Source organism: Spermophilus citellus, assembly GCF_964194105.1.
Source record: "Spermophilus citellus genome assembly, chromosome: 9".
NCBI classification, from domain to species: Eukaryota; Metazoa; Chordata; class Mammalia; order Rodentia; family Sciuridae; genus Spermophilus; species Spermophilus citellus.
Window position 1 is genome coordinate 93,267,319 of NC_138191.1, and position 19,743 is coordinate 93,287,061.

At 45.4% G+C, this 19,743-nt stretch overlaps 1 protein-coding gene across 8 annotated transcripts in view; it reads right to left on the bottom strand.

Annotated features, from left to right (window-relative positions):
- Positions 1 to 19,743, bottom strand: part of LOC308655739 (uncharacterized protein) — a 60,716-nt gene that overhangs the window by 21,533 nt on the left and 19,440 nt on the right. For 2 of the 8 annotated variants that reach the window (XR_014023511.1, XR_014023512.1), the window contains one exon: positions 13,990 to 14,065. The exons of 4 other annotated variants lie outside the window; for them this stretch is intronic. The gene's annotated coding sequence lies outside the window, so the exon portion shown is untranslated. Of the gene's footprint in view, positions 1 to 9,231; positions 11,398 to 13,989; positions 14,066 to 16,862; positions 16,997 to 19,743 lie in introns of those variants that run through there. 2 more of the 8 variants (XR_014023513.1, XR_014023516.1) reach the window with 2 other exon arrangements.

Below are 19,743 nucleotides of genomic sequence, written 5' to 3' on the forward strand. Positions count from 1 at the left end.
GCCCGATAAACGTTAATTTTGCCACTATTTTCAAAAATAATATCTTATTCAAATACTGAGAATTCAACCAAAAGAATTTCCCTTTACATAAACCAGTATTTTCATGATTATATATTGACACCCTTGGCCAACCTTCAGATTAACTGGAGAATGCGGCATCCTAAAGAAAATTCCTTAGAAGTCAGAGCAATTTTTCTAGACTACACTTCCAACTGTATCCTGCTCCTGGTTTAAACTGTTCTGGGACTTCTGCAGGAGTGAGTCTCAGCTTCTTCACCTGCCCTGACCCAGCTCTCTGGCTCATCCACCTCTGGAGTCCTTCACTTCATCACCTACATATTGCAAGAGCAGTGTTTATCTGTCTCTCCTAGCATTGTTGGGATGACCCAATGAGCCAACCCTTCTCATATATGACCTTGGTCAGCCCCATGGCTGGAATATAGTAAATGTTCAACAAATACCCACTTCCTTTCCTGTCTTCTTGAACTAACATTTGGAATTCATTATAGATTCAGTGGAGGTTTCTTCCTGTGAACTGAGAGTAAAGTATTTCTACCTGCTTGCCTTTGCCCAGGCAAAACCTGAATGCACCTCCCTCCTAATTCCATCTGTGCGATAACAGATTATCAAGTAATTAGGGCAGGAGGCTTGAAACTGTGTCAGCTCCCTGCAGGTCCAGTCCCTAAGCACCTGGCCTAGTACCAAGCAAGGCCTCTGCCTCTCTCCATGCTGTTCCCCAAGAAGAACGCTGGGCCTCCGACTGAGACACTCAGAAGTATGGGAAAGGGAAATCCTAGGCTACTGGCTTTGGGGCAAGACCAGCAGTGTCCATCTCTCCACAGGAGGTTCCCAGTGGGCACTCAGTGGGGTGGTTAATGAAACAAGCATGGGTGTTGGAATCACGAAATGATCATTTGAGTCCTAACTCCTGCCCTTGCTACCATGTCCCCGCACAAGTTACCGACCCTTTCTGAACTTCAGGTTCCTCAGCTCTGAGATGGGAATAATGCTCTTTATCTCATTGGGTTTATTGAAAGATCCAATTAAATATGCATGCAGTAGCTGAGATACTATTTCAAAATGGAGACAGTAATTACTGATACCACGTGGGCTGTGCTGAAGAGTGGTATTCTCAGAGCAGGCTCCTTCCCACTCACTCTCTCAATGAACTGGGGCTGGTTAATGAACCTCTCTGAGTCCTGGTATATTTATTTAAAAAATGGGGACAATTCTCCTACACACTTCATGGGTTTGGTCACGTATATGTTCTTGTTAGCCATCAAGTGGTAATGGTATTTACCATGACTGCCATCGGTGCTGATACTAGCAGATGGAATTATTCATCTTAATTAAATCAGGACAGGGAATATATACTATTGTCCTTAGAGGGTGATGCCCCAGGTGGAGATCCTGGACAACTCACTCATCTGTGTCTCTTTCTCCAAGCATGAAGTTAAGAGGTTAAGTTTGATGGGACGGGGTCAGAATGCAATAATAATAATAACAATAAGTACCCAATAACACGTGTTGGGTAGATGAATGAATGAAAATGAAAACCATTTCACCACGTCCCTATGAAGTCTGCATGGAATGCTACAGAGTAGGTACATGTGTGGAGGGCTTTGGGCACAGAGCAGGACTGTCACACAGCGTGTCCTGCTTTCTCCTGCCATCTCCTGCCAGAACCACCTCCTCCAGCCTGTGTGGTCTCTCCTCACACAGCCCCGAGGGACAGAGCCCAGGCTGATTGTGAAGCCCAGGGTGGGTGTGGTGTTGTGACAAGCTAAGTACCTGTGACAGTAATGGCCACACTGGAGGTGCCTTTGCCCTACTCTGTTCCTACTCACTTTCCAGTTTAGAACGGTGAGCCCAAGAGTCAGAGATTCCTGATGCCTTTAACCTTCCTGTTGGGTTCTGGAATATTCCAGGAATCTGTATAGACATCTTTTAAAGCTTTGCTTTGTTCCTAACAAAGGGTGAACTGAACATAGCCCCCTTTTTTTTTTCTAAGTGTAGGTGAAATAAAGAGAGAAAACACTCCACTATGGAGGTTGAAAGCATCATAAATCCTCCTGTCTCAGCATCTGATAGATGCAAGGACCCTCTGACAAGCATCTCTACCACAACCCCCAGCCCAGTCTCTCCTGCCTTACCCTGGCCAGTCTAGGTCCTGAGCCCCAGACGGCACGCATGCTGTCCCGCCTGACCTCTCACCTGCCTTGGAGCAGCTCTGCCCGGAGCCTGTGACAGCCTGCCCTGAGCTTTTGCTCCTTGATCTCAGTTGCCATCTTTCCTTACCCTTCCCCCTCCACCCCTTCCTCCCTTCTCTTTCTCTCTCTTCCTCCCTCCCTTCCCTTTCTTTCTTCTCACAACAGCGGCAGGAGTCTGGGGCTCTGATCGTCCTGATTTTACAGTTTGGGATAGTTGAGGCACAGGAGGACAAGGCACCAGAGCAGCCAGTAGTATAGCTGGCGTTTGGTTCCAGAACACTGGCCACAGAGCCTGCAGTCTTAACCCTGTCCTTTTTGAAATGTTACTAGTAATACAACAAGAATGGTGGTCGGTCTAGATTAGTGATGGGCTGCTAGTTGCTGGACTCCCAGCTGGTTTTGCCTCTGTTAGCTCTGATCTACACAGGAACTATGCGAGGAGATCTCACTGTTTAGAGGACAGGAACCTGAGGTGTAAGACCATGCTGACGCTCTGCCCTCCATCTTCTGAACAAACGCATTGGATGATGAAACACATGCCATTGCTCTTGCAGGCACCACACTGGAATTGCGCAGCCAAGTCTACTCTGTGGAGGTAGGGGGATGAGCAAGTCTGGGTTCTTCTCTTCATCGTACCAACATTGTGGTAGGAAATTAGACAGTCATCAACTCATTGCAGTTTCCATTTCATGAAAATTTTAATGTTAACGACCCAAATAAGAAATCAACATTATATTCTATGTAAGACTTGTGGGATGAGGAGAAGCAATTGGCTAGAGCGGAGAGGAGGGAGGAAGCCATTTTTGCATGCAAAGGCCCTGAGGTGTGGCCAGGATACAAGGAAAGACAACTGTAACGCAGAGCTGGAGAGACAGGACCAAGGGCCAGATGAGAAGTTTAGTCTCCGAGATGGGGAAATCACTGAAGGGCTTTAAACAGGAGAAAGGCATTGTTCAATTCTGCTTTGGAAAGAGTGCTCTGACTCTTTCCAGAGAAGGGGGTGAACAGGTGAGAAATAACTGATCACAGTGTCTTGAGGTGTCTGAGGAGCAGGACTCTGGTACCTAGAGCTGGACTCCACACTTAGAAACACCTCCAGGATTCATACCCAGGCACCCTTACTGTGGGGTCAGTCACAGCCCCCTCCCCCCACCATAGCCTGATGCCCAGGCTGAAGTCTGGATCATCATCTTACCACTTACGCAGTCCTGACCAAGTTACCTAATCTCCTTGAGCCTTGGTTTCCTCCTCTGGAAAATAATACCAACTTTATATGGTGACTGTGAGATAATGTGAATTAATATAAATCAAGCCCTCAGAGTGAGGCCTGGCACATACTAAATGCTCTTTTGCAATTACGATTATTTTTAACAGTTGCACAACCTGTTGATGGAACGCAATTGTGGTCAATTAAATCCATAAGATCCTTATAACATAAAAAGCATTTACGAGAGTTTTAAGCTTAACAAATCAATCTCTTCCCATCCAAAAGCCATGGGTCACACCAGATGCACACCTGTACTGCTCACGAGTGCCTTGCCCTGGGACTGTGTGTCTAAAGCAGGAGGGTTACCCTACCCTCACCACTTCTGTCTCGCGGTGTCTCATGCTACTTTTTGTTCTGAAGATCTGCTCTTTGTCCCCTGCTGGAAGAGCAGTCCGCCTGTTGGGGCTACTTCTAGCCTCCCTCATTGCTTCCATCTCACTCAGGACATAGCTTGGCTGTCACTGCCTCAGCCCCTCAGGTCACCCTGTGGTGTTCACCATGAGGTGCCTTCCAGATCCCCCTTCAGAGAGGGACCTGCTGTTGGCCCAGCTGCTGGATGCGCTGGGTGCTGGTAGCTTCCATTGCCTTCCCTTTAGAAGGGCCTCGGCTGCAGATGGCTGCTTCCCCACGGCCAGGTCCTTCCTCAGCTGGCCCTTGTGAATGTGGACATATGAAGGGACACTTCTGCATGGCTCTTCCATTTTTGGAGCTCCCTTCAGGGCTGACCAAGGCTCTGGCTGAGTGACACTTTCTATCTATCTCACCTGCCAAGCCCTGTGTCCTTTCCCTCCTCCACGGGGGTGTGTTCCTAGGGCATCAGACGTCCTAAGACCACTGCCGTGGGTCCCATACACCACAGCCTTGGGTCGGCTTCAGGGGAGCCCCCTGTCTGCAGCTGTGACCCTGCTCATTCTCATGCTCCTCCTGTCGTCGATTCGCCCCCTACATTTTCCTCACAGTGCAAACCAGAGTCTGCCAAAAACTGCATTTGTTTATTGTTTGTTTCCCTCCAACCCTAGTTCCCTCTACCAGAATAGAAGGTTCTTTTCTTTTTTTAGATTTTGATTTTATCCAGCAGCTCTTTTAAAGGTATAATTATACACATGGTGACTATAGTTAATACCCTCGTATGTTGTGTACTTGAAATTTGCTAAAATATCAGTTTCTTTTTTTTTCTTAAATTCTTTTTATAACCAGCTTTTTGGGAGGTATAATTGTAAAGCATGGGGACTGTGGTTCATACTACTAGACTGTACACTTGAAATGTGCTAAAATAAAAGATCCTTGTCAGCCTTGAAAACACTCAACAAATATCAGGCAGTTGGCTATAGTATCATATGATGGTTAAGCTCACTTGACTTTTGAAGTTGAATTTATGCGGCTTAATTCCTGACTGTGACACTTACTAACCAGTGGTCTTGCATAAGCCTGTAAATCCTAGGACCTACTAGCACTCAGCCTAGGGCATGTGCAGGACACAGTAAGTGCTCAATAAATCTTAGAAGTTAATATTCAATCATTCATGGGGTTGTTGGGAGGATTACATGAGATCATCTGTGCATATTGCTTAGTTAGCACAGTGCCTAGTTCTGAGTAAGCACTCAATAAAAGTGTCTGGTGTCATTCCCAATGGCCCGAGCTCAATGCCTGGAAAGCAAGTTGGTGTCCCCATCCTTGGAGTCCCCCTTCAGTGCCAGGTACAGTGCTGAGCAGCTCCTTCCTTCCCAGTCCTGCAGGGCAGGGGGTCACCTGCCTGTCTTCAGATAGCTCTGCAGCGCCAAGCCCCGGGGCCAGCCACACAGCGCACACTTCTCAGGGGCACTTTACAAAGGGTGGTGGTTTGAATGGAATGGATTTCAGTGTTGTCGGGATGCTAAAATGTGGTCTCCATGGTGATTCCCAGCCCAGCAGTTTGAGGAAGGTGATCCAGATCTGGTAGCTGGCGCGCTGCAGCCTACAAACACGTGCCATATTTTTTCGCATTTCTCAGACAGATTGTGGGTTGTGTGTTCATTAATTAAGATGAGAGTAATTGGCCCCAGCCAATAGTTTACACATCAGCTTGCAAATCATGTGCACAACGAGGCCTGGTGGTTCCTTCTTTCCCATCTCATATCTCTGTAGCTGGTCCTTGGCTCTTGATTATTTCCCCAAATCCCCAGGCCCTCATTTTACTGTAACAGTTGAGCATGAAAGGGAGAGTAGGATCTGAAATGGAATTTCTTTGGTTTATTGTGAGCCTATACATTCCAGGGAAGGAAGAAATAATAAGCCCCCTCCTAGATATATATGATACTTTGTGACTTTTAAAAAATGCTTTTCCGTGTTCAATTCCATGGATTCCTCCCTTCATCACTGGGAAGCAGTTATCGTTCTTACTGAAGGAGAGCTGAGGCTGTGAAGGTCCCATCTTGCCTCAGTCACTCAGAAGCTGCGGAAATGGCCACTTGCTCGGGCTTCCCATGTGTCAGTTTCCCAATGTGATATTGTGATGATTTAGGACCTACTTAACAGGATTACAGTGCAAACAGGAAAAGATCTTGAGGGAAATCAGAGTCCACACAGTGAGCCCTCAATGTTTTCGTTGGATGGTGTTGGGGCAGGCAGACCGGCTGAAGTCTGCTGGAATAACAGAGGAGGGTGGTCAGGACTTTCTGTAGAGGCCCTGCCCAAACTTTGCAAAGTGTCAAAGTGTTCTTCCATTTGAAGGTGACAGAGAGCCACATGTAAGACCATGCTGTAGTGGAGAAAGCCCTGGACAAAGAGCAGTAAGAGCCATGCTTTAACCATTGTCATACTCTTTACATGACCTTGCAAAGTCCTGAAGCACTCTGAACCTCTGTTTCCTCATCTGTGGTAATAGGGCCAGTTATTCCTGCCCTGGGCCCCTTGTTGTATTATAATAAACCTTGAACATAAAAATGACTCTCAGAACAAAAGAAAAAAGAGCTTATGCTGCATAAGACACACTGTTAGTGTATTATAGTGCAGTGAAAATATGTATAGCTATAAATATTGATATCTCTATCTATAGGTATATACAGATAGATGTCTATATATGATGTTTAATACAGAGAATGTTTCCCTGATGAAAAGGCTTCTTATTACAAAGGAAAAAATTAGTTCTAGCCTAAGGATATTCATTAATCACCAAAATAATTCTTTTTCTCTTTTCTTTTGGCCTCAGTTTCCTTACTATTTGAGACAGATGTTAGATTAAGTAGCCTTTAAACTTCCAACAGGCATGTTAGCACACTAAATTTGGTAACGTTGGGATAGTAGATTAACTACATGGAACGGACGCCTCTCCTCATCCTAGCTATTCATACCTGTTCTTTGTCAGGCACTTACCTTCTCAATTTCATTGGTTCATTTTTCTGTTGCTATAACAAAATACCCGAAGCTAAGTATTTATGAAGTAAAAATGCTTATTTAACTCAGAGCTTTGGAGGCTGAAAACCTGCAGAAGGAACCACCCCTGCCAACATTTTAACCTCAGACTTCTGAAATCCAGAACTAGGACACAGTAAATACTGTTCTCCAAGCTCCAGTGTGTGGCATTGGCTGTGGCAGCCTAGAAAACTGACACATGGAGCAACTTGCTTAGGATCTCAAAGCTGGTAAGACAAACACAGGTCTGTTCCCCGCCAAGGCCCAGGGACTATAAGCCCTCTCTTACACTGGGATGTCCCATCCATGCGTGTGAAGGAACCAGGTGAGGGAGTGTGTTCTGGAGCCCTCTGCAGACCTGGGTTTCTCTCCCCAGCCTTTGCTCCTCTCCTTTGCCCGAGAAGGGACAGAGTTCCTGAGTTTCAGAGTTCCTTCTTTCCCCTGCTCCTTGCCAGCAGCACTGGAGGAAGTGGCAGGGAGGCAGACGGCCCCTGGCTTGGCCGGCTTCCCTAAATGGTGGCCTCCCCCAGTTAGAATGTGGCATCCCCCTGCCAAGGAACCAGCTGCCCCACATCGGAATGGGATGTCACCGCAGGAGGGGTATGTGAGCAGAGGTAATCAGAGAGCAAGCTGCTCGGGCTAATGTCACTTTTGTCTAGCAGCCCAGGCTCCTGGCCCAGGCGCGGAGCCTTGGCAGTTCACTCTGGGCCCCGAGTGCGCTTGCTTATGCAACCCCAGATGAGCTTCTCTGTCGGCAGTCCTCGCTTAGGGACACTCAGTTGGTCCACATGGAGGGTGGGAAAGGATGCGGAGGAAGGACCCGTCCCCAGCACCTGCACTTTCTCACTTTAGGTGCCTCCTTGTGAATCCTAGGAAGGGGCCTCAACCAGCCGCTCTTTACTCAGCTGAGATGATCTCAGGAGGTGAGTGAGTTTCAAGGTTCTACAGCAAGGAGAATGAAATCCAAGTTCAAATCCAGTCTGTCTACATGAGCGTCTATGCTCTTTCACTAGCACAGACCATAATACATAGAGGCGGTGCGCATGATTCTGCCCGACTTCCCTGCCTGCTCCTTACCTCCAAGGGCTAGCTTTCTGCCTTCTTCCTAAACTCCAGCTCCAACCATGTCATTTGGTGTGTGAGTCCCCCCTGCCTCAAAGTTGGTGCCAACTCCTGGACCTGTACCCAACCTATCTTAGTGCCTTTCCTGCCCTTCCTGCACTTCACCCTGCACCACGCCCAGTCTCTGGCTTCCAGACTAACCACGTCCCCCCTGAGTGCTCCCCTTTCCTGGCTCAGGTTGCTCATCCACGCTTGGCGTGCCCCCTGCACTGCATAGGAAGTCCTCCTACATCAGAAGCCAGTCTACTCTGTGTAACTTTCCCAGGTGTACCCAGCAGGTCTACCAGTCACAGTCTTCAGTTTTGTGACGGTAGCAAAGCTAAGAGCTACACTGCCTGGATTCAGATCCTTTTTTTTTTCAGCCAATTTCAAGCTGTGCATCTTTGGGGAAATTGCTTAACTTCACTGTGATTTCACTGGGGATGATAATAATGAATCCTTGCCCCATTAAGCTACTAGGAGAACTGAAAATGATAAGCAAATAAAGCATTCCATGTAGTACTCTGGACGATGATTATTTCTTGCATGTCTGCCCCATTGGACTGTGTGCACCTTGAAGGACAAGACTGTGTCTTATTTACCTCCGTACTCCTCAGAGTTTCTAACAAAGACCTGGTGGCTAGTGGATACATATTGGTTAAACACACAAATGAATATACACAAACATAAATAAAAATGAATCAATTTATAGTGACACTGTCCTGTGGGTACTCAAGCGTTAACCAAATGATAACAATAAGAATAGAATTAGCAGACTGTTTATTGAGTGGTTACTATGTGTCAGGCACTCTTTTGCAAAACTTTCTTAACACTCAGTTGTCTCAATGACACTCTGAGGTATGCACTATTATTTTCTTCAATGTTTGGATGAGATACCTGCGGTGTGTGGAGTTCAGTGACTTCTCTAGGATAACCCAGCCAGAATATAGCAGAGCTGGAGTCAGCCAGACCACCTGGCTCAGAGCCCATGCTTGGGACCACTCTAGAGAAGTTTTGATAGCATTGAGCAGAACAGAGGAGCAATAGGAGCCCAAACCAGCACCCTGTGCTAAGTAGCAGGATGGAGAGACAAACAGAATAGAACAGGGCTATGTTTGGAGAAAAAAAAGGTGGCACTGAGACCTTTGCAAATGGTCTGGAATGTTTTCCACTTTTTGCTGTAAGTTAATCTGGATGTATTAAAGGAATAGAGATGGTGTAGTTGTCTATGGGTGTAGCAGGTGTGGTCCTACCTGGGGACAAAAAGATGGATAAGATGGGCCCGCCCTTCTGTTTTGTTGTGTTGCTAGCACCTAACATAATTCCTAGCACCCAGTCCATGATTAATACACGACAGCTGAAGATTCAGTAGTGTGGGTGGGTACTCCCTTCCTACCCATATTATTTTAAACTACTTCTCATCTATATGCCGGAAGGCCCAAGTTAAGGGAAAGGATGCACATCTTCCTGTGTGAGATTGTGCTTATCCAAGAAGCCTGCATCTCCCATCACCAGCTCCTGCGCAGCCTTCAAGATTCCCGCACTTTTGCATTTCCAGTAGGTAGCATCGCTGTGAGTGATGAAACCCGCGGATGGTCTCCGTGGTGAGCAGATATTAACATTTTGAATCAATTGCGCCTTCTTGATGGCTGGGAAAACTGTTTGGAGGCTGGCAGAGAGTTATTGTGCCACGCAACAGTCGAACATGGGTGATACAGTGAGAGAGGATGGCATAAATGAGGTTAAGGCAAAGATGGATCTGCACTTGGAAACTGAAATCATACAGTGGGGTTTGCTGGTAGAATTGCAAAGTACATCTGGCACAACGCCAAGCATAATGCAGATGGGCTGCTGGCTGTCTCAGCCTCTGCTTTCCACTGTGGCTAACTGGAGACTGGGGGAAATTAATAGCTCCTACCTCACAGGGAAGTAAGTTGGAGTACATGAGTTAATAAAAATAAAACGTATAGAACAGCGCTGAGAATGTAGTAAGCACTCACTGAGCATTAGGGTTGATAGATGCCAGGCACCCTGAGGACCACTAAGTAGAAATCAGGCTGAGTCACATCCTCACGAGCCTTATAGTACAAAGGACAAGACAGCCATATAACTGCTATGGAATATAATGGTGCCAGGGTGGAAAAGCATGGGTATTGCACAACTTGGAAGAGGGGCTTCCTGAAGTAGGACTTGGAGAGTCAGGAAAGGCCCTATCGATTAAGTGTTGTGATGGGGAAAACAATCACTGTGGTTGGGGGAGAACGGTCCCTAGGCAGACCCAAGAGGACCTGGAATTGAGAAACCCACTGTGGAGGCTCAAATTTCAGGTGAGCTAGAAGGTGAAGTTTGTAGGTGTATGAATTTCCTGTAGCTGCTGTAACAAAAGTAGTACACACTGGGGGACTTAAGACAATGGAAATTTATTCTCTGTTCTCTAATGGTTTTAGGGATGAAGAAATCCAGAACCTGGGTGTCAATAGGGCTATATTCTTTCTGGAGGTTTGAGGAAAGAGTCCTGTCTTTCTTCCTCCTGGTTTCCAGAGTTGCCAGCCCTCCTTGGTTGGGAGTTCAATTCCTCTACTCTCTCCTCTGCCTTCACACAGCTGTACTCCCCCTCTGCGCATCTCTGCTTTTTTAGTCTTTTAGGGTTTTCAGTCCCTGGATTAGGGCCCATCCTAATGCAGTATGACCTCATGTCAGCTTAAGTAATTTCACTTGTTACGATCCTGTTTGCAAATGAGATTATATTCTGAGGATCTACATAGATAAGAATTTTGAGGGGATACAATCTAAATCCCCAGTATGGTCGGGGTGACCAAGGGGAATAGAAGTGACTGAGGGGGAAAGGAGACAACAACCAGGTTATGATAGGTCATAAGCCAAGTTTCAGGAGCACTGGCAGAGTGCTCAGGAACTGTGGTGAGCGCTTTCCTCATGTAACAGGCACACTCCCTTTAAAAGGGGAGAATCAGGTTGAGTGAGGCCAGAGGGGAAGGTGGGAGCTCCGAGTTCACCAGGGGCAATTGAGGAAGGCTTAATAAAGGGCCTCTTTAAGAAGTAGCAACAGGGCTTAGGGAAACCACACAAGATAGGGCAGAGCTATGGGCTGTGGCCACTTGTGGACCTGAAAGATGCAGGTGAGGGAGCAGGTACTGGGATCCAAAGTCACATGCAGAGGCCACCTTGAGAAGAGTAGTGATGGTTGGTGGAGGGTTCACCAGCCCAGTGCACACAGGGAGGCACCCAGGTGAGCAACACTCCTTTCTCCTCTGGTCTCCTTTTGGGCCCCGTTGGCTTACCCTGACTGGAATCCAGGGTAGTCCTTGGGGATCTGCCTCCTTGGCCTGGGCTCAGTGGAGAAGACTGGGGCTAGAGAGGCAGACAGAAGACATCTTGCACTAGGATGCTGGTCTCACCATGGCCTGGGATCTGGGAAATGGGAAAGCAGATGGAATGAGATAGACAACGTACCCAACAATGAAAATGAGCATGACCTGGGAAAATGCCTGCCTCAGGAGGATGGAGATGATCAGACACACCAGTCACATCAGGTGCCCAGTGAAGTGTGTGGCACCTGTAGTAAACAGCAAGCAGCCACCACTGTTGCTGTCCTGAACAGCACTAAACAGCAATGTATTGCAGTGACATATCTCTTGAAGGCCAGTGGCCACTCACCCTTAGAGCATTAGGGCATGTATTTGTATCCTCATTCACTCAACATGTGTTTGCTAAGAATCTAGTTGATGCCCATCACTGGTCCAGCTTGTAGGGGTGAACAAAGCAAATGGAAGTCTCTGCCCTCAGGGAACTTACATTGTGATGGGGAAAGTACACAATAAACTAATAAAGATAATCTATAGACTGTTAGATGATAACAAGGACTATGGGTAAAAGCAAAGCTGACAAGGGAGATGGCAGGTACTGAGGGTGGGGTTGCAGTTGGACATACAATTGAGATGATAATAGAGCAAACATCTGAATGGAGTTGGAGGAGGAAGCATTCCGATACCTGATGGGAGAGGGTTCCAGGTAAAGGAAAGGATGCAGAGGTCCTGGAACAGAAGCACACCTGTAGCATCTGAGAAGCAGTAAGGAGGTGGCATCGTGGGGACGGACTGAACCTGATGAGCCAGGTCTGCTCAGCCCCTATTCTGTGTTCTATATGACACTCCAACACATTCTGCAACCCTGGTCATCCCAGGCTAACACTGGGCCCCTTGGGCTGATCTCCCATGGGGATTGTAAGGCTCCAGTAAAAAGACAAGTTGGGATGTAGCTTTGAGCATCATTATGTATGAGGGAGGCTAATGTTTGTATGGCTTGGTAATTTTGCTTTAGGCCACCTGCTGCTGAGTAGAAAGGCTGCCCGGGCCCTCTGGGATGTGACTGTGCTGGGCCATTGCTTGACAGCAGGTCGTCATCTCTTACACCACACTCATCTTCCTCCTGTGCCTCTCCAACTCCAAAGCCTTGTGTTTAAACAGCAGCTCTTCCCCACTGTGTTCTGTGCCCCTGACCTCCTCAGAGGAATTACACACCAGTAATTCACAGTGGCCCGTTATTATCCTATATGCAATAAAGACTTTCTGTAGGTTACAGGAAATAAATGTGCTTTTTTACTGTCATCCATGGTTCTTATTAAACATATTCCCACAGTGGAGGAATATCTTTGTGGGACCAAACAGTTTTATGTCCAAACAGCCAATGAGCTGATAATGGGTTTTATGTCCAGCCGTAACCATTGGCATTGCAGGAGGGCCTCCTTTCAAGGCGGTTAGGAGCTGTGGGGGCTGCTCAGCCTGCAGTGTGTAAATACTTCTCATTCATGTGGTGGCCTAGGCTTGTAAATAGAGGAGCTGGTGTCCTCATGCTAACCTGTTGGCAGAAACATGGAATCTGAGAGGCCCATAGAGCTAAGGCAAGAAGCCTGGAACAATCATGGTGGCATGAAATTATGGGACAAGATTGGAGGAGTGGCCCTTTGCACCACTGGAGATGTTAAGCAATGAGTTGGGGGTTTTTTTGGCTTGTTTGTTTGTTTTTGTTTTTCATTATAGGTATAGAATGAACTGAAACTACTGTGATCTCTCTTGGCAGGAAAATGGAAAGAGAAGAGCAACTAAAATTGGTCACTAATTAATTTGTGCACCAAAATATCCTTTACCTATACCATTTTTTAACCATGACTAAACAAACTAGTGAAACCAATCCAGTCTTAACTCTAGTTTGATACATGATGTGAAAGGAGACTTTAAGATTAGACCATTTGCCATTGACTCATAATCAGCTGGAGTAGAAACCCGGAATGGTTATATCAAGTCAGACCCAACTTCTCAGCCCAGAAGACTCTGTGCAAACCTGGCCTCTTCGGATGTAAACAGAGCTGATAAAACTCTACCCCAGGACCATGGAGCACCCTGGGGAGAGCCAGTGCCTGGTAAATGCTCCTGAAAGACACAGCCCTGACTTTCAGTTCAGTGTGGTTCCTTCCCTTTCTTTCTTACCTTCCCTATTACATATGTGTAGAAGGAACAGCAGGCAATCGTGTGGGGCCCTGGCTTAGTGAGAAGATGGAGAGTGACCCCAAACAGAGAGATCAACAGAGCCAGGAGCTGTGGTGCAAGCCTGTAATCCCAGCTGCTTGGGAGGTTAAGACAGAAAGATTGCAAGCTTAAGGCCAACGTGGGCAAATAGTGGGATCCTGACTTAAAATAAAAAAGACTGTGGATATAGCTCAGTGGTAGAGAGACCCTGGGTTCAATCCCCAGTACCACAGGAAAAAAAAAAAAGAAAGAGAGGGGTCTGGGGAGGGAGAGAGAGGGTATGGTTGACACCATGGGAGTCTCAGACCTTTTCCTAAGATTGCAGTGTCACCTAGTTTGCAGAGTGATTTCACAGAGAGTTATCTAAATGTAAATAGAAATTGGGGCTCTCTGTCATCACTGGGAGAGCGGAGAAGGAAGTGAATCAGTGTTTATCGGTCCCAACCATGTGGCAGCTTGGTGCATACATCATTCTTACCATATTTCCAAGAGATTTTAAATTGCATTAGGGCTGAAATCTTGGTCCCTCTGTGTTTCCATGGTATCACCAGCACCTACAATGATCAGGGCATCAACAAACGATCACTGAATGGGTGTGAATGGGCACAGAGCAGCACCAGGCAAAACCCATCAGCCTCGGCCACAGAGCAGCTCATGGGGATAAGCAATATGGCTGGCTCTGTCTCTGATCCCTGCTCCATACTGCTCAGATGAGTTCCTCTCTCTTCATCACGCTACATGTCTCGTCCAAATCCCCATGATATTTGGACCATGTTCCTATACAGCCTCTACTTTGCTCTCTTCACCATGACTGAAATCATGTCTTATAATGTAGCCAGAGGATTTTTAAAAGAAATGCAACAATGTCATTGTCCTATTGACTACCTGCCAATAAGTTCTATGACCTGAGAATGGAGAACTGAACCCTTACCAGCTCACAAGAGCCTTCTGGATCTGGCCCCATAAAATCCATCTTCATAGATTTCTTTCTCTTCTGGACTGAATGCCCTTCAGGTCCTCAAATAATCTATAGCCCCTCTTACCAGAGAGTCTTTGCACCTGCTGTTCTGTCTGCCTAGAACAGTGCTCTATGTACCCTCCACACCTCTCCAAACAATGTTTTGTATCATATTGTACAGTTTCCATTAAACATTATTTTTCAGGAAGTCCTGTCTGAAACCTGTGCCTGTGCCATGGAGTTCCTAACCTAGCGCTTCCACAGTGTCCTTTTCAAATGCTATTTTTAAAAATATGTATTTTTTCACCAGTTTGAAAGTCCCATGAAAGAAAAGATGGATTCTATTCTGTAATTTTGTTCTATCTATCCATCTATCTATCTATCTATCTATATTCAATATATATATATATATATATATATATATGTTCTATATATATATGTTCAATATTATATATATTTCAATATATAAATTTATATACACACACATATATGCACACACACATATATATGTACATACACACACAGAGCTTGCTACATAGTATGTGCTGAATATATATTTACTGAATAATTATCATTTAATATTAAGAGTATCTTGCAAAATAATTATTATTTTCAGGTTAAAAAGCTGAATTCTAAAGAGATTAAATTTTAAACTCAAGGCCATGTAGCAAATGACACATTAAGGAGTCAAGTCCAAATCTGACTCTAAAATCCATGTTCTTTCTCTATTCCAAAATGAATTGTCCCCAGAAAATCAAACATATTCTACTTAGTAGCAGGTCATAACATGTCATATTCTTAGCCAGTTTGTGAGGAATCTGAGTATACCAGGCCACCTGTCTGTCTCCCAGGATTCAGAAGGCTGTGCAAAGCTTTCTGTGTGGCCACCTAGTGACGCAGAGCGTCACTGTCCCTAGGAAGGAGAGTGAGGGCAGCTGAGCTGACGAATGTTTCCTTTCTTGTGGACTCCAGATAAAGTCACAGACTGAACTTTCAACTCAGACCAAGATGATGTGGCTAACTTCTGGCCTGAGACAGTGTCAGTAGAAGGGCCTGTATTCTCACACATGTGGAATTGCTGGGATGTCCTCCATTCACTCACTCTACTGTGACTCTTTAACCATAACAAGTGAATGAGGTTTCTGTTTCCTTTTGAAACAAAAAGATAATTTGAAATTGCACTGTGTTTCAGGTGTGGAGAGGGGCATAAAGGGGCATGTGACAAAGATTTATAGGATACCCAGACACTTCACTGTGCCCACCATACCCATTTTGTGAGCTGTCACTCATCTATGCACCCACCAGGGGGCAGTAGCAGCAGAAAACACCACTTCCCCAGAGGGGATACCTCATCCCAGCTAACCAACCACGTGTGGCTTTTGAGCTCTTGATGCTTGGCTAGTGCCATGTGTCAAAATAGTAATGTTTTGGATATGTTGTATTAAATAAAGTATAATTAATTAATTTCATCTGTTGTTTTTTATTTGCATAAATATGGCTACATATGTAACTCACATTCATTTGTCTGTGGATAGTGTTGCTCCATACAACCCATGGATTAACAACACAGAATTTTCAAAATAACTTCAATTTGATTATTTGTTTTCAGCCTATGTTTCACAAATGGCATGTCATGATAAAAATTTGTAGGGCTTCCAAGCCCATCCAGAACATCCTAATTTTAGTTTAAGAAACTAAGGTCCAGAGACATGTATTAACTTTTCTCAAGGTCACACAGCCAATAAGTGGAGGAGCTGGGCTTGGAAGCTTGATCGATACTCCCTTCTGTGCGTGTCCCACAGAGTGCAGGGCTCATGGGACTGAGACCGCATCCCCAAGAGCTGTGCACTTGATCTCCAGACATGGTGCTTGGCATGTGGCAGGGGTACTTGTCTTGGGTGCCCACTCCATCTAAGTTGCTTTATTTACTACACTGCACAAAGGATACAAAAACAAGTAATGCTCAGGCTCTGTTCTCTGGAAGCTCATGATGTGTGGAGAGGATACCAGATGGACCAATTAAATTCATAAAACAGGTTCTAGCAAAGTAACTTGAAAGCTAATGTGGAAATGTGTTCAACCTCACTAGTAATTAAAAACATGCAAATAAAAGTAATGATGTGTCATTGTTACTTTATTCATATGCTTCCTAGTTTCAAAGGGACTTTTACTTTAGGAAAAAAAAAAATAGAAGATAGAATCAATAGGAAAAGGAAGTTCTTGTTTCTGTAAATCTGTTCTGTGGGAGGGACAAGGCTTTGACCGAAGTCAGTGGTTTGGACTACTGGAACTTTTCACTCATCAAGATATCCTGGACCTCAATTTCCTTGGCTTATAAAAAAAAAGTTTGTTATCCCCATTGGATATTTGACATATGTGGGTAAAACACATACCTTCATTTAGTTTAAGAAAATTCAGTGAGGTATGGTGGCACAGTCCTATAATCCCAGGGACTAAGGAGGCAACTGAGGAGGCTAAAGCAGGAGTGTGGCAAGTTCGAGTTCAGCCTCAGCAACTTAGGGAGACCCTGTCTCAAAATAAAAATCAGAAAAGTTAAAGAAAATGTGGCATATATACACAGTGGAGTTTTATTCAGCCCCAAAATTATGTCATTTGCAGGAAAGTGAATGAAATTTGAAACCATTATGGTGAAATGAGCCAAACTCGCAAGGTCAGAGTTGTATGTTTTCTCTCATGTGTGGAAGCTAGAGAGGAGCAAAGAAGGAAAGGTGGTGTGTGTGTTGGGGCGTGGGGATCTCATGGAAATCAAAGAGAGAGGTGGAGAATAGGGCCAGAGGATTGGGAAGAGGGCAGGGAGGCTGGAAGTGCTGGGGAGTGATATTGGCCAAATTATATTATTGTGTGCGTGTATAAATATGAGCTTGCACCAATATTAAAATATGCAAAGAGAAGACAAATTTTACCAAGAAGGACTAAAGATGTAGCTTAGTGATTAAGTACACCCTGGGTTCAATCCTAGGGGATTGAAAATAACAATAAAAACTGTCATCATCAGCATTATTATTATTATTATTGAAAATCTAAAGCTCTCTGGCTTTTCTCAAGTATCAAAATGAGAGAAGAAAGCAAGCCTTAGTGCGTTTCCTGGTCCTTTCACAGAACCTGACATAGGACAGACTCAACTCAATAAACCTCACAGTGTCAGAAGGCATCTGTACTTTTGCTGTTCCAGTTTTGTACCCTTGTACCTATGAGCCTCCTTTTATCAATGAGCTCCTTTAATAACCTCAAAACCCTGGGACTGCAGATAGGGAAACAAAAGCCCCACAAGATTGACACACTGGCCCCAGACTGCCGGGGAGCAGAGCTGAGCCCTGGAATGCATCTGGGTCCAGCGCTTCTGTCCCTAGGCTGTGTAAAGGAAGAGGAGAAACAAGTGAGCAGCGAAAAGAGAAGGCAGGAAAAAGGGGAGAATAGAGAAAAGGGGTAGAGAGAAGAGGGAAGACGAAGATGGGGGGAAGGAAGGGGTGCTCCTAGCATGGTCCTGGAAGAAGGACAAAGAGAAGGGTCAGAGTGTCTCTGGAGAAAATTATCTCTTGCAATTTAGAGTGAAATTTTCTAAAACGGCAGGTTAGGAACTCAGCTACTGTGGATGAAAATCCCCAGGACGGTTGGTTTCTTGTCTTGCCACCTCATTATCGCCAGAAACAATCTGCATGGCGGTAATGAGAGGCTCTCAATGCGGGCAGTGTCAGGGATGGGTAATGGTCCTGCACGTGGTGCTGAGGTTACGGGGTCAGGCCCCGCTGCTGTGGGGAGAGCTGCCAGGAAAGGCCGACTGTCCCTGTGGACAGACAGTCCATTAGCCCTTGCTCCTCAGCGAGCAGTAATGAGAAGGTGAGGCCCCTCCACAGCCCCCGACCAGCCGATCATCAGAGTGGGGGGTGTGGCCTCCCTGGGGCCAGTGCTTCCTGCTGCTGGCCCTAACCACCCTACTGTTCTGTAGGCCCGCCTGTGGGATGGGATTTGTCAGGGTTCTGGGTCCTCCCAAACTCTCCTCTTAACAAAAATGCATACAAATAATTAGGCAGCCAGAGAGCTCAGACACTGTTTGCAGCATCCTCTATCATTTCCGGTTGGGAGCTTGTTATAGTTTGGATGTCAGGTGTCCCCCAAAAGCTCATGTGTGAGACAATGCAGGTTCAGGGAAGAAATGATTAGGTTTCAAAAGCCTAAATGCAATCAGTGAATTAATCACACGATGGAATTAATTGGTAAATGAAGGCAGGTGGGGTGTGGCTGGAGAGGGTGGGGCGTTGGGGGCGTGGCTTAGGGGTATATATTTGTATCTGGCAAGCAGGGATCTCTCTCTTTCTGCTTCCTGATCAACCTGTGAGCTGCTTCTCTCTGCCACACGCTCTGCCAGGATGATCTGCCTCACTTCGAGCCCCAGGAATGGAGCCCCGCTGCCTGTAGATGGAGACCTCTGAAACCATGAGCCCTCAAATAAACCTTTCCTCCTATACAGTTGTTCTGGTTGAGTCTTTTAGTCATAGTAGTGAACATGCAGACTAAAACAGATGCCAAACTGCACAACAGAAAAAAAAAACAAAAAAGTTTTGGAAATAGAGTTCCAATCCTAGTAGCTCCCTTTCTTGGTCTCTGTCTGGCCGCCACCCCCTGCCCCAACCATATGACCTTGGGCACATAACCTCACTTCTGTGAACTTTACTTTCTTCATATGTCATGAAGAATAATACTACCAGCCACATAGGTTTGTATACATTTTTATTATTTTCTTATTATTAATAATATTTAGCATTGTGTATCAGGTCCTGTGCTAATTGCCTTATATAATTATCCCTACTTTCCACCACTCTACAGGTCGTTATTACTCTTATTCTAATTTATGGAAGTGGAAACAGGCTAAGTTTGAGTTGCCACTTATGGAGATTGGGATGTGTGGTAACTGAAGGCAGGTGGGGTGTGGCTGGAGAAGGTCAAAATTTGTAACCTTAAGAATTAGGCTATGCTTAAATTGTGAAATAATTTGTAAATTATTTCATAATAAAAGTATACAATCTAATTTTTTCCACAATTCCTTAAAGGACGCACTTTCTCTGTCAAAATTTGTAACCTTAAGAATTAGGCTGTGCTGAAATTATGAAATAATACTCAGAGCAAGGGTATTATTATTCCCTTATACATAACATTGAAATAATATTGCTTATTTTCTTTTCTCCCTTTCCCTTTAACATATCAGTTAGGATCAGAAATCTCTCCAGGTATTTCGGGTACAGGAAATGGAGTGTA